This window comes from Pogoniulus pusillus, chromosome Z (assembly GCF_015220805.1).
Source record: "Pogoniulus pusillus isolate bPogPus1 chromosome Z, bPogPus1.pri, whole genome shotgun sequence".
In the NCBI taxonomy this organism is placed as follows: domain Eukaryota; kingdom Metazoa; phylum Chordata; class Aves; order Piciformes; family Lybiidae; genus Pogoniulus; species Pogoniulus pusillus.
In genome coordinates this window covers 29,708,876-29,722,672 of record NC_087309.1, presented here as the reverse complement: position 1 = coordinate 29,722,672, position 13,797 = coordinate 29,708,876, and positions in this window count along the sequence as shown.

The window sequence follows — 13,797 nt, the reverse complement described above, 5'->3', positions numbered from 1 at the left end:
TGGGAACTATAGACCTGTCAGCCTGACCTCAGTGCCAGGGAAACTGATGGAGCAGGTTATCTTGGCGGTGATAAGAGCGCACCTGAGGAATGGCAAAGGGCTCAGGTCCAGCCAGCATGGGTTTAGGAAGGGCAGATCCTGCCTCTGCAACCTGATCTCCTTCTATGATCAGGTGACCCTCTTCGTGGATGTGGGGAGGCCTGTGGATGTGGTCTACCTGGACTTCAGCAAGGTCTTTGACACTGTATCACAGTTTCACACAGTATAACAGTATCATCAGGGTTGGAAGAAACCTCACAGATCATCAAGTCCAACCCTTTACCACAGAGCTCAAGGCTAGACCATGGCACCAAGTGCCACGTCCAACCTTGCCTTGAACAGCCCCAGGGACGGCGACTCCACCACCTCCCCAGGCAGCCCATTCCAGTGTCCAATGACTCTCTCAGTGAAGAACTTTCTCCTCACCTCCAGCCTAAATCTCTCCTGGCGCAGTCTGAGGCTGTGTCCTCTTGTTCTGGCGCTGGCCACCTGAGAGAAGAGAGCAACCTCCTCTTGGCCACAACCACCCTTCAGGTAGTTGTAGACAGCAATAAGGTCACCCCTGAGCCTCCTCTTCTCCAGGCTAAACAATCCCACCTCCCTCAGCCTCTCCTCATAGGGCTTGTGCTCAAGGCCTCTCACCAGCCTCGTTGCCCTTCTCTGGACACACTCAAGCATCTCAGTGTTCCTCCTAAACTGGGGGGCCCAGAACTGAACCCAGTACTCAAGGTGTGGTCTAACCAGTGCAGAGTACAGGGGCAGAACGACCTCCCTGATCCTGCTGACCACACCATTCCTGATGCAGGCCAGGATGCCACTGGCTCTCTTGGCCACCTGGGCACACTGCTGGCTCATGTTCAGGTGGGTATCAATCAGCACCCCCAGATCCCTCTCTGTCTGGCTGCTCTCCAGCCACTCCGACCCCACCCTGTATCTCTGCATGGGGTTGTTGTGGCCAAAGTGCAGCACCCTGCACTTGGAGCTATTGAATGCCATCCCATTGGACTCTGCCCATCTGTCCAGGCGGTCAAGGTCCTGCTGCAGAGCCCTTCTGCCCTCCAACTCAGTCACATCTGCCCCCAGCTTGGTGATATCTGCAAACTTGCTGATGACTGACTCCATGCTCTCATCCAGATCATCTATGAAGATGTTAAAGAGGATGGGGCCCAGCACAGATCCCTGAGGGACACCACTAGTGACTGGCCGCCAGCTGGATGTGGCACCATTCACCACCACTCTCTGGGTCTGTCCCTCCAGCCACTTCCTAACCCAGCACAGATTGTTGCCATCCAAGCCATGGGCTGACAGCTAAGCCAGCAGTTTGCTGTTGGGGACAGTGTCAAAGGCCTTGCTGAAGTCCAGATAGACCACATCCACAGGCCTCCCCACATCCACGAAGAGGGTCACCTGATCATAGAAGGAGATCAGGTTAGAAAGGCAGGATCTGCCCTTCCTAAACCCATGCTGGCTGGACCTGAGCCCTTGGCCATCCCTCGGGTGTGCTGTTATTGCCCCCAAGATAACCTGCTCCATCAGTTTCCCTGGCACTGAGGTCAGGCTGACGGGTCTGTAGTTCCCAGGTTCCTCCATCCGACCCTTCTTGTGGATGGGGACCACATTGGTCATTTTCCAGTCACCTGGGACCTCTCCGGTGAGCCAGGACTGCTGGAAAATGATGGAGAGTGGCTTGGCCAGCTCAGCTGCCAGCTCTCTCAGCACCCTGGGATGGATCCCATCTGGTCCCATGGACTTGTGGGTGTCCAGATGGCTCAGCAGGTCCTGAACTAATTCTTCATGAATTTCCAGGGCAACACACCGCTCCCTGACCCCATCCCCCAGTTCAAGAGGCCACTTACTCTGAACTCCTCCCTCCTTACTGTTGAAAACTGAGGCGAAGAAGGCATTCAGGACCTCAGCCTTTTCTTCATCATCAGTTATAGTATTCCCCTTCTGGTCCAGTAAGGAGTGGAGGCTCTTCTTGCCCTTCCTTTTAGAATTGATAAATTTATAAAAGTGCTTTTTATTATTCCTCACGGAAGTGGCAGCCTAAGTTCTAGCTGGGCCTTAGCCTCTCTAATTTTTCTCCTGCATAATCTGGCTGTCTCCTTAAACACGTCAGGAGAAGCCTTCCCCTCCTTCCAGAGGTGATACACCCTCTTTTTTTCCCCCAATTCCTTCAAGAGCTGTTTGCTCATCCAGGCTGGTCGCCTTCCCCGCCGGCTCATCTTTTGACACATGAGAACTGCCAGTTCCTGTGCCTTCAAGAGCTCCTGTTTAAAGTAGGTCCAACCATCCTGGACCCCTTTGTTCTCAAGGACTGCAGCCCAGGGGACTTTGGAAATAAGTTTCCTAAGCAAATTGAAGTTTGCCCTCTGAAAGTCCAAGGTGTGGGTTTTGTTATAGTGCCTCCCTACCTCCCTGCATATTGAAAACTCCACTATCTCATGATCACTACACCCCAGGCAGCCTCCCACTGCCACATCTCCTACCAGCCCTTCTCTGTTGGAGAGCAGCAGGTCAAGCTGAGCTTGACCCCTAGTAGGCTCACTTAACAGCTGCATCATGAAGCTGTCCTCCATGCACTCTAGAAATCTCCTGGACTGCCTCCTCTCTGCTAAATTAAGTTCCCAGCAGAGAGGCCGGTTAAAGTCGCCCACAAGGACAAGATCTGATCTTGAGACAGCCTCCAGCTGTTTGTAAAATATCTCTTCTGTTTCTTCATCCTGGTTGGGTGGTCTATAACAGACTCTAACCAGGATGTCAGATTTATTAATCCTCCCTCTGATTTTAACCCACAAGCTCTCAACCCCTTCATCCCTCACCTCAAGCTCAGTGGCATGGAGTGACTCCCTAATATACAGGGCCACCCCTCCTCCTCTTCTCCCTTGCCTATCTCTCCTGAAGAGGCTGTATCCCCCCAGTATAGCACTCCAACCATGCCTGTCATCCCACCAAGTTTCTGAAATGGCAACTATATCATAGTCACCCTGGTGGACCAGGACTTCCAATTCCTCCTTCTTGTTACTCAAGCTGCGTGCATTGGTGTAGATGCACTTCAGCTGGGCTCTCGATTCCCCAATTGTCCCTAGTTTCCTTCCCACTCTCTCCTTCTCAGAGAGAGTAATTGCCTCACCCACCCCCTTCAGACCTAGTTTAAAGCCCGCCTAATGAGCCCTGCCAACTCCAGTGCCAGGACTCTCCTGCCCCTCCTAGATAACTGCACCCCATCACAATCAAGTAGGTCTGGTGCAGTAAAAGTTCCCCCGTGGTCAAAAAACCCAAAATGCCGTCGCTCGCACCATGGGGGCAGATGTGACTGAGTTGGAGGGCAGAAGGGCTCTGCAGCGGGACCTTGACCGCCTGGACAGATGGGCAGAGGCCAATGGGATGGCATTCAATAGCTCCAAGTGCAGGGTGCTGCACTTTGGCCACAACAACCCCATGCAGAGATACAGGGTCAGTTGGAGTGGCTGGAGAGCAGCCAGACAGAGAGGGATCTGGGGGTGCTGATTGATACCCGCCTGAACATGAGCCAGCAGTGTGCCCAGGTGGCCAAGAGAGCCAGTGGCATCCTGGCCTGCATCAGGAATGGTGTGGTCAGCAGGATCAGGGAGGTCATTCTGCCCCTGTACTCTGCACTGGTCAGACCACACCTTGAGTACTGTGTTCAGTTCTGGGCCCCCCAGTTTAAGAAGGACACTGAGATGCTCGAGCGTGTCCAGAGAAGGGCGACGAGGCTGGTGAGAGGCCTTGAGCACAAGCCCTATGAGGAGAGGCTGAGAGAGCTGGTGTTGTTTAGCCTGGAGAAGAGGAGGCTCAGGGGTGACCTTATTGCTGTCTACAACTACCTGAAGGGTGGTTGTGGCCAGGGGGAGGTTGCTCTCTTCTCTCAGGTGGCCAGCTGCATAACAAGAGGACACAGCCTCAGGCTGCGCCAGGGGAAATTTCGGCTCGAGGTGAGGAGAAAGTTCTTCACTGAGAGAGTCATTGGACACTGGAATGGGCTGCCCGGGGAAGTGGTGGAGTCGCTGTCCCTGGGGCTATTCAAGGCAAGGTTGGACGTGGCACTTGGTGCCATGGTCTAGCCTTGTGCTCTGTGGTAAATGGTTGGACTTGATGATCTGTGAAGTCTCTTCCAACTCTGATGATACTGTGATACTGTGATACTCTGATACTGTGTGCTTGGCAATTATATTTTCCAAGGAGATATATTAGTACGTATTATTAAATCTCTTGTTCTTGTTGCTGTGGTTCAGGGTCTGTCTTGGTTTCCATTACAAAATCATGATTTTAGGCATTTACAACATTTTCTAAACCAAAAACTGCACTTCAGGCTACAGTTTGCCACTGCAAGGTCCCAAGGTAAGAACAATTTTGTTGGCAGATGCATAAATACCCTATTTCCCTGCTTTTGTGTGTCTGAAATGGAAAAGAAGATACACATGTATGTGTGTGTGCCTGTATCTGTGTTTTTGTGAGTGCAGTTCTGCAACCTGAGAATTCAAACACAGAGAGTACATTAATCCATAATGGAGTCCAAATGACATTTCTAATTGAGCTTCATTAATTTGTTTGTTTGTTTGCTTCTGAGAACACCAGGAACTGAAATTATCTTATGATTTTTATACAGCCATTGTCATTTGTTCCTTCCAAAGCACTGGAAAGGAAACCGAACTTGTGTCACAAGCATGTCATAGCTCAAGTACTGCAGATCTGTAGTTCCTTGAGCACATAATCACATAAATTTTATACCAAAGTTTATTTGCGTGTTCTTTAGTTGAGACCATGTTGAAGGTGAGGTGGGTTTCCTCTTTGCCTCTTACAGAGAGAAGGAGTTGTCTTTTTATTGCTCTTCTCTTAGCTAGAGTTCACAGTGGTTGTGAGACCACTACCTTTAATGAAACTTTGTTGTCAAAGACTAAAAGTGTTATTTACTTTCTGGGTTTGTGCGCTCATTCATTGTAATTAAAAATAGACTAATTTTGGAGCTCACTAGCAGACTCTGTATCTGCTACGTATATGTAGTCTGGATGTCCCCACTTTTCTTGTGACTCTTTGCTTACAATTAAAATGATGATACTGATCAATTTGGCTGATTATTTTGAAGATTGTTTCATAACTTACTACTTGATACATGAAATTTATAGAAAAAAATAGGTATGTTTGTAGGCAACATGCATGGTACACTTCCATAAGCATTGGATCTGCCAAGTACCAGTACTTTATCCATGATTAATGATTGGCAAAAGCCCACAGATTTCCTGAGGCATTGAAAAAGCAGCCATTCTTGATACATTATCAATAAAAACTCAGGTTTTATTCCACGAATGATTGTGATCACAGGTTTCATGTATGTATCCTAAACAAGGTGTGCTTTTTTACATATGGCAAGTCTGCTTTGACATTCACAAGTTCCTGCCTTGGACAGCACTGAAATGCACAATCTCTTGGTCTCATTGTTCTGCAATAAAATACCACCTTCGAATTGGTATGAAGCCTGGAAAGAGGGTTTTGTAGTTTCACCAGACTGGAGGTGTTGTGAAGAATACCACAGAACTGGTGCCCAGACGGGCAGGTCACCACCTTTTACTTTGTTAGAAAAGAAAAGCTGAGTTTTCATGAACGTTTCACCCTGACACATTGGGCATCACTTTGAAGTCTTTATGTCACCATCCATTCTGATAACAAGCTGGGGAATTAATCATGAAGATAAAGGATCTGCTTGGTTTGGGTATCATCAGCATTAAAATTTGCAGAGAAGCAGGAAAAATGCACAAAACGATCTCTGAGGGTGGAAAAAGCTAACATCCAGTTTAGAGCTTTCATTTTTACTTAAGATTTGCATTAAAAACAAAGCTGAACACATTACTCTTTCTTCCATATTCACTACAGCATGATCTGACACTCAGCAGCCCTCTCAAATTGCCAAGAAGATGGCTAATCATCCATTTCTTTATTCCTTCCAGCAGCCATGCAAGATGGTACACGACTGGAAATAAACCCTTAAAATTACAAAGTGTTCTCTGATTAGTGGAAATTGATGCGAATGGAGAGCTTAAGAGCCAGCAAACAGACTGCAGTGCAGAATGCTTTCAAATGGAACTCAAAATAAAAAGAAGACAAAAGGCACGGCATGATGAGCCTTGGATAACTTTTGTGGGAAGATCCTCCACTTCTGAGCTGTGGGAGGTGTTCGGTTGTTTTCACAGACCTTTGGGTGTAGTTCCCAAACTGTGTGTCTGACCTTGAGAGCAAACTTAATTTTGGCAGCAGTTAGAAAGGATCTTGGCTTAGTGTTGCAAATAGCTTTGCTGGTCTTTTCTGCACCAGTGGGGAAGTGTTCCAGGGCCTGGAGACAGTTGCTGAGGTGTTTCAATATCACAGGTGCACTTCATAGAATCATAGAATCAACCAGGTTGGAAGAGACCTCCAAGATCATCCAGTCCAACTTAGCACCCAGCCCTATCCAATCAACTAGACCATGGCACTAAGTGCCTCATCCAGTCTTTTCTTGAACACCTCCAGGGACGGTGCCTCCACCACCTCCCTGGGCAGCCCATTCCAATGGCAAATCACTCTCTCTGTGAAGAACTTCTTCCTAACATCCAGCCTAGACCTACCCTGGCACAACTTGAGACTGTGTTCTCTTGTTCTATTGCTGGTTGCTTGGGAGAAGAGGCCACACCCCCACCTGGCTACAATGTCCCTTCAGGTAGTTGTAGACAGCAATGAGATCACCCCGGAGCCTCCTCTTCTCCAGGCTAAACAGGCCCAGCTCCCTCAACCTCTCCTCATAGGATTTGTGTTCCAGGCCCCTCACCAGCTTCGTTGCCCTTCTCTGGACATGTTCCAGCACCTCAACATCTTTCTTGAATTGAGGGGCCCAGAACTGGACACAGGACTCAAGGTGTGGCCTGACCAGTGCTGAGTACAGGGGAAGAATAACCTCCCTTGTCCTACTGGCCACACTGTTCCTGATGCAGGCCAGGATGCCATTGGCTCTCTTGGCCACCTGGGCACACTGCTGACTCATCTTCAGCTTACTATCTATCAGTACCCCCAGGTCCCTTTCCTCCTGGCTGCTCTCCAGCCACTCAGTCCCCAGCCTATAGCGCTGCTTGGGGTTGTTGTGGCCAAGGTGCAGAACCCTGCACTTGGCCATGTTAAATCTCATCCCATTGGACTCTGCCCACCCATCCAGCCTGTCCAGATCCCTCTGCAGGGCTCTCCTACCTTCCAACAGATCAACACCTGCTCCTAGCTTGGTGTCATCTGCAAACTTACTGATGCTGGACTCAATGCCCTCGTCCAGGTCATCAATAGAGATATTGAACAGGACTGGGCCCAGCACTGATCCTTAGGGAACACCACTTGTGACTGGCTGCCAACTGGATGTGGCACCATTCACCACCACTCTCTGAGCTCTGCCATCCAGCCAGTTCTTGACCCAGCACAGAGTGAATCTGTCCAAACCATGAGCTGCCAGCTTGGCTAGGAGCTTCTTGTGGCAGACAGTGTCAAAGGCTTTGCTGAAGTCCAAGTAGACTACATCCACAGCCTTCCCCACATGGACTGTGCAGGTAACCTGATCATAAAAGGAGATCAGGTTGGTGAGGCAGGACCTGCCCTTCCTAAACCCATGCTGGCTGGGCCTGATCCCTTGGCTATCCTGTAGGTGCTTTGTGATGGCACTCAAGATGACCTGTTCCATGACCTTGCCTGGCACTGAGGTCAGGCTCACAGGTCTGTAGTTTTCTGGCTCCTCCTTATGACCCTTCTTGTGGTTGGGTATCACATTGGCCAGCTTCCAGTCTTCAGGGACCTCTCCAGTGAGCCAGGACTGCTGAAAAATGATGGAGAGTGGCTTGGCCAGCTCAGCTGCCAGCTCTCTCAGCACCCTAGGGTGGATCCCATCTGGTCTCATGGACTTGTGAGGATCCATATGACGCAGCAGGTCCCTTACTGCTTCCTCATGGATTAGAGGGGGACTGTACTGGTCCCTGACTCCATCCACCACTTCAGGAGTCCAGCTGTCCTGGAGACAACCTGTCCTACTAGTGAAGATTGAGGCAAATAAGGTGTTAAGCACCTCTGCCTTTTCCTCATCCTTTGTCACTATGTTACCCTCTCTATCTAGTAAGGACTGGAGTATCTATAAAACTGAAACAGCTGGACTAGCTGGACTAGCACAATATTGTGAGACCAAACAAAACCACTGCATTAAGCACGCATCTTTTCACTGCAAATTTGTGGCTGTGAGAAACTCCGCCATCAGGTTGTTTTTCTCTCCTTCACATTCTGTTCTTCTTCAGTTTCTGTAACATGGACAGACACTGATTCAGCCCACAGACCACCAAAGACTAGGAAGGCTGCCGCTGACATGAAAACAGAAGATGATGTTTGGGGGCCTAACAGAGTTTGTAATCCTTGGTGCTCACTCACTGGCTATTTTAACAAAATTGTTGTGAAAGGAGAGGAAGCAACAGGATTTTTTGTGAGATGCCATTTCCTCTGATGTTGCTGTTGAACACTATGAGTTACTTGGCAACAGCAATACTGGAGGTTACAATGATGATTTGTTCTAAAAATGAGTAGATGGAAGACAAATGATGAAACAGTATAAAATATCTCCTGTGTAATGGGCTAGGAACCTTCCTCCCACACTACTAGAAGTTACCCGGACTAATTCAGGCAGGCTTGGAAGTAAGATGAGGCTACATTTACAGCATTGCAAAATTTACAAGCATATATATGCAAAATATATAAGTATTTACAATTATATACAAGTTAGAAATAATGCAGAACTCCTGAATCCTTTCTGGACAAAGCAAACTGCCCAGAAGGGCTCAAGGCTAACTCACTCTTCTCTGTTTCCAACTCCCCTTCTATCTCAGAAACCCACATATAGACAAAGTGGAAACACATAGCTTAGGTGATTAGTTGCTGAAATTAGAGGTGAAGCGTCAGAGAAGGCTGGGATTAAAAAAAAAAAAAAAAAAAAAAAATAAAGTGGTTAAATCAAACAACACATAGTCCAGACAGAGAGGTGAACAACATCCCAGGAGAAATGTGCTGCACATATTTTATGTTTTGACTTTTTATCTCACTCAGCAAACCACTGAATGATATAGACATCAACAATGATCTAATTTCTCTCATTAAAATATTTCAATTAGCCCCAAACCAACACATCCTGAAAATATACCTTTGGTGAGTTGCTTTCATTTTCTGTTGTTAAGGGGGCTGTTGGGTGGAACTGAGTGTTGCCTTGAGCTCAGAGCTGGAGCTGGAAAGCTGCCAATCCGATAGGCCATGATGTGACGTTAAAAGAAATACGCAACTGCAATGCATTACAGTTCCCAGAAAAATGTTGCAGGTGTCTCACTGGACATTCAGAATAATATACCCCAGATCATTAATTGTAATAGATCCTTGAATGAGCTGCATGATCTAGCAGTGTACTGCAGTCATACCAGCTCATAAAGTTGGGGGCACTTCCTCTGCCTATGTGTGTTGGAGCATGGGACAAGCAATATGGGCAATGAGGACCTGAGCCTCTAGTACCTCAGCTGCTTTTCACAGATGTCTTGTACTTACTTTGCCTGGGAGAAGAAAGGGATGAGCTGCTTCAGGCTTGCCATGGGCTGACATGAAGAGGAGAGCTGAAGTGATACACATGTGTTGTGGAAGGCCAAAATAGACCAGATATGTGTCCGGGCTTGTCCTGGCATTATGCTCCCCTTTTCCTCTGGTGGAGTGGAGAGCAGTGTAAGAAAAGAACTAAAGGCCTGGAGCCACACAGTCTACTCTTGTGGTAAAAAAGGTGCATAGGCTTGTTTATGCATGGCCTATGTCTCCCCAAATATGGGTAAAGCAAGCCTCTGGCTTCAGCTAAGATGGTTAGTTTTGTCAAAGTGTCATTCTGATTGCTGAGTCTATTTGGACAAATGGAGCCATCAGACTCAAGCAATTGAAGACATTGACTCCACGCTGTAGGCAAAAGTCATCGCCGAAAACTGCCCAATGAGCCCAGCCTAGTGTGAATTGGAAGTGATAAGCTGCTCATAGTTGGAGAATCAATAGTTCATAATGTGCACAAATAGAGAGGGGCTGCTGGGAGATGTAGTGGTTGGAGGCTGCCTGGGGTTGATTCTATGATTCAAGGATAACTTGCTTACCGTCAGGGACAGTGACTCCACCACCTCTCTGGGCAGTCCATTCCAGTGTCTAATTACCGTTTCCATGAGGAAGTGTTTGCTAATATCCAACTTACACCTCCCCTGGCAAAGCTTCAGGCCATACCTTTTCATCTTGTCACAAGTTACTTGGAAGGAGAGCCTGACCCGCACCTTAACATTCCTTCAGGTAGCTGTAATATGTGACTCAAGGTCCTCCTTGAGTCTCCTCTTCTCCAGGCTGAACAACCTGAGCTGCGTCACCTCCAGCTCCCTGACCAGTCTCATTGCTCTCCTCTGGATCGTTAGTTTCCAGCACCTCAATATCTTTCTTGAAGAGAGGGACCCAGACCTATGCGCAGTGCTCGAGGTGAGGCCTCACCAGTAGGGACAGAATTAAATCTCTAGCACTGCTGGCCACACTATCTCTGACACAGTCCAAGATGCCTTTGGCCTTCTGTGTCACCTGAGCACATCGCTGGCTCGTGTTCAGCCAGCTGTCAACCAGCACTGCTGGGTTCCTCTCTTGCAGGCCACTCTCCAGCCACTCATCCCGTAGTCTGTAGTTCTCCATGGCGTTATTGTGGCCAAAGTGAAGGACCCTGCACTTGGTCTTGTTAAACCTCATACCAAGCCAGTCTTCTTACCTGCCAGGTTGTCTTTTGGCACATGTGGATGGCCTGTTCCTGCACCTCTAATAGATCCCTTTTTGTAGTGAGAAGTCCCAGTTTCAGCCTGGCTGCTCTCAGGTAATATTGTGCTGTCTCTGGGCTTATTTCTAGTGAGTCAGGTTCTGTTCTCTTTCCCCTACAAATCTACTTTGAAGCTCTTTTAATGACCCCTGCTGGGGCCCTTTTCCCATCTGAGTCAGGTGAGTCCTGTCTGTTGCCAGCAGACATGTAACTCAACATCTGATTAAAAAAAACAAAGTCCTCCTGGGTGTACAATGCTAAGTAACATACACCATTAAGTATACTTTACTGCATACACTAACACTGTGTGAGTAAAGAGCACCCCTAGGTTCCCCACAGCATGTTCCATGGATGGGCAAAGTCTGCTATGGAGTGAGAAGCATGAACAGAATATCTGGATGGATGGACAGTAGACAGTCCAGACCTAGGTGTCTCTGCTGAGCCCAGCACAGTGCACACCGGGGGAGGAAAAAAAAAACCAACAAAAAAACCCCAACACCAAACAACTCCCATCAGACCTTCAGGAAAGCCAGACATGGTGCAAACTAGGTCCAAGCTGTACAATACTTGTAAAACTGAGGGCACCCAAACAGAGCCCACCTGTAGGAATGCAGGTGTGCAGATGACTAGATGTGAGGAGTGCTGGAGCCTGGCACTTGAAGTCGAGGGAGACATAGACATTGGCTACATTAAGTGTGAGCAGATTAATAGTCTGCTTAACCTGGTGGCTGAACTCAAGGGAGAGGTGGAACGCCTGAAGGCTGAAAGGGAATGTAAAAGAGAGCAACATGCTCTGCAGTCCCCCTTGCCAGAGGGAGACAAATAGAGCAACCAAGGAGAATGGATGCAGGTGCCTGCCAGAAGGGGCAAGGGAAAACCCTTCCAGCCATCTTCACATCCTCAGCTGCCCTTACAGAACAGATATAGGGCACTAGAGGTTGAGGATGAGGTGATCCTGGAGCAGGCAGAAGCATCACCAGCTGGGAGGGCAACTCAGTTGCCCCCTCACATCAGAACAAGTACCCAGAAGAAAAAGAGGAGGGTAATTGTTATTGGTGATTCCCTTCTGCAGGGAACAGAGGGCCCCATATGCCGGCCAGACCCCTTCCACAGGGAGCTCTGCTGCCTCCCTGGAGCCCGGGTCAGGGATGTTACCAGGAGGCTGCCTACTGTAGTGCAGCCCTCTGATTACTATCTCTTATTAGTTATACAGGCAGGGAATGATGAGATTAATAACAGAGAGCTAAAAGCTATCAAAAGGGACTTTAAGACACTGGGGAAAGCAGTTGACGGAGAAGGGGCACAGGTAATCACAGTATCTTTTCATCTATACCCTTAGTCACAGGCTGGAATACAGAGAAGAATAGGAAAGCATGTTTGATGAACAAGTGGCTCAGAGGTTGGTGTCTCCAACATAACTTTGGATTCTTTGATCTTGGGGAACTTCATCTTGCCACAGGTCTGCAATCAGCAGATGGGACACAGCTATCACAGAAGGGGAGAAGGACCCTGGCACATAAGCTGGCTGGGTGTGATGGTTTGGGGGTTACCCCGCCCCCCCCACACTTTTGAATTTGCCCCAGCTAACTCAGACGGACCCTGGGAATATAGATGAAGCAATTTATTTACAGCTAGCAGAATTTACAAGCAGCTATTTACAATATATACAGTTATATACAATTATATACAGAAATATACAAAGGATAAACAATACAGAAGCACAACTCCCCTCCCAGAAACCTGAGTCCCCAGGAGGGGCTCTCAAACCACCCCAACACCTCCCCCCGGTCCCTCTCAACCTTACCCCAGTTCTCAGGAAGAATAGAGGTGCAGCCAAGAGGTTAGGGAGCAAGGTTAGTAGGAGCAGGGTTAATGAGATGTGACCAGGTCCAAGGCAAAAGCAAGAGTGAGAGACAAAATGGAGAAAAAGTCTTTCTTCTTCCCAGAGTTCTCAGCGTGACTGTGAGAGAAGTAGACACAATTGTTTTTCATTTCACTGCCCGTTATCTAGTTCTGTTACCAAAACATTCCAGCTTGCTTCAAACTAGCACAATCCACCCCTTGTCTACTTCGCTCAGAGTATCGCTGAGAATTATCTACTCTAATCTAAACCGATATTTACACTAAAACAATATATACAAGTTCAGTTCACACTTCAATCAGATGTAGGTGATTCAAAAGCTCAGAACAGGGACTCCCAGGTGACGTTGGGTTCGTGCTCACGTACTGTAGATTCTATTGTAGATTCTCTCAGTGTTGGGCGCCGATGTTACCTAGAACAGAAAACTCCTAACAGCTTGAATTAGACACTCTGAATTTAAACTCTCTCAGCTAAAGTTAAATTTCTCTGTGGAATACACTGGATTTCACCATTCTCCTGCATTACCCAGTATGTATGACCAGGACCCTCAGCAGATACCACCCCTCGGACAGGTTTCCCTTCGCCCGAAGGAGAAAATACCCAAACAGTTTTCCCTAACAGATTCTTTTCACGTACAACAGGAACTTTATCACCGTCTACTGTTTGGACCAAAACTGATTGTGCAGGTCCTGCTCTGTTTACTGAACCTCTACTATTTACCAACCAGGTAGCTTGTGCTAAATGTTTGTCCCAGTTTTTCAGAGTTCCACCCCCCATGGCTTTTAGGGTGGTTTTCAGCAAACCGTTGTAGCGCTCAATCTTCCCTGAAGCTGGTGCATAGTAGGGTATGTGATAGATCCATTCAATACCATGCTCTTTGGCCCAGTTTTTCACAAGATTATTCTTGAAATGAGTACCATTGTCTGACTCGATTCTCTCTGGAGTTCCATGTCTCCACAAGATTTGTCTCTCCAAACCAACAATGGTGTTAGGTGCAGTAGCATGCGGAACTGGATAGGTTTCCAACCAT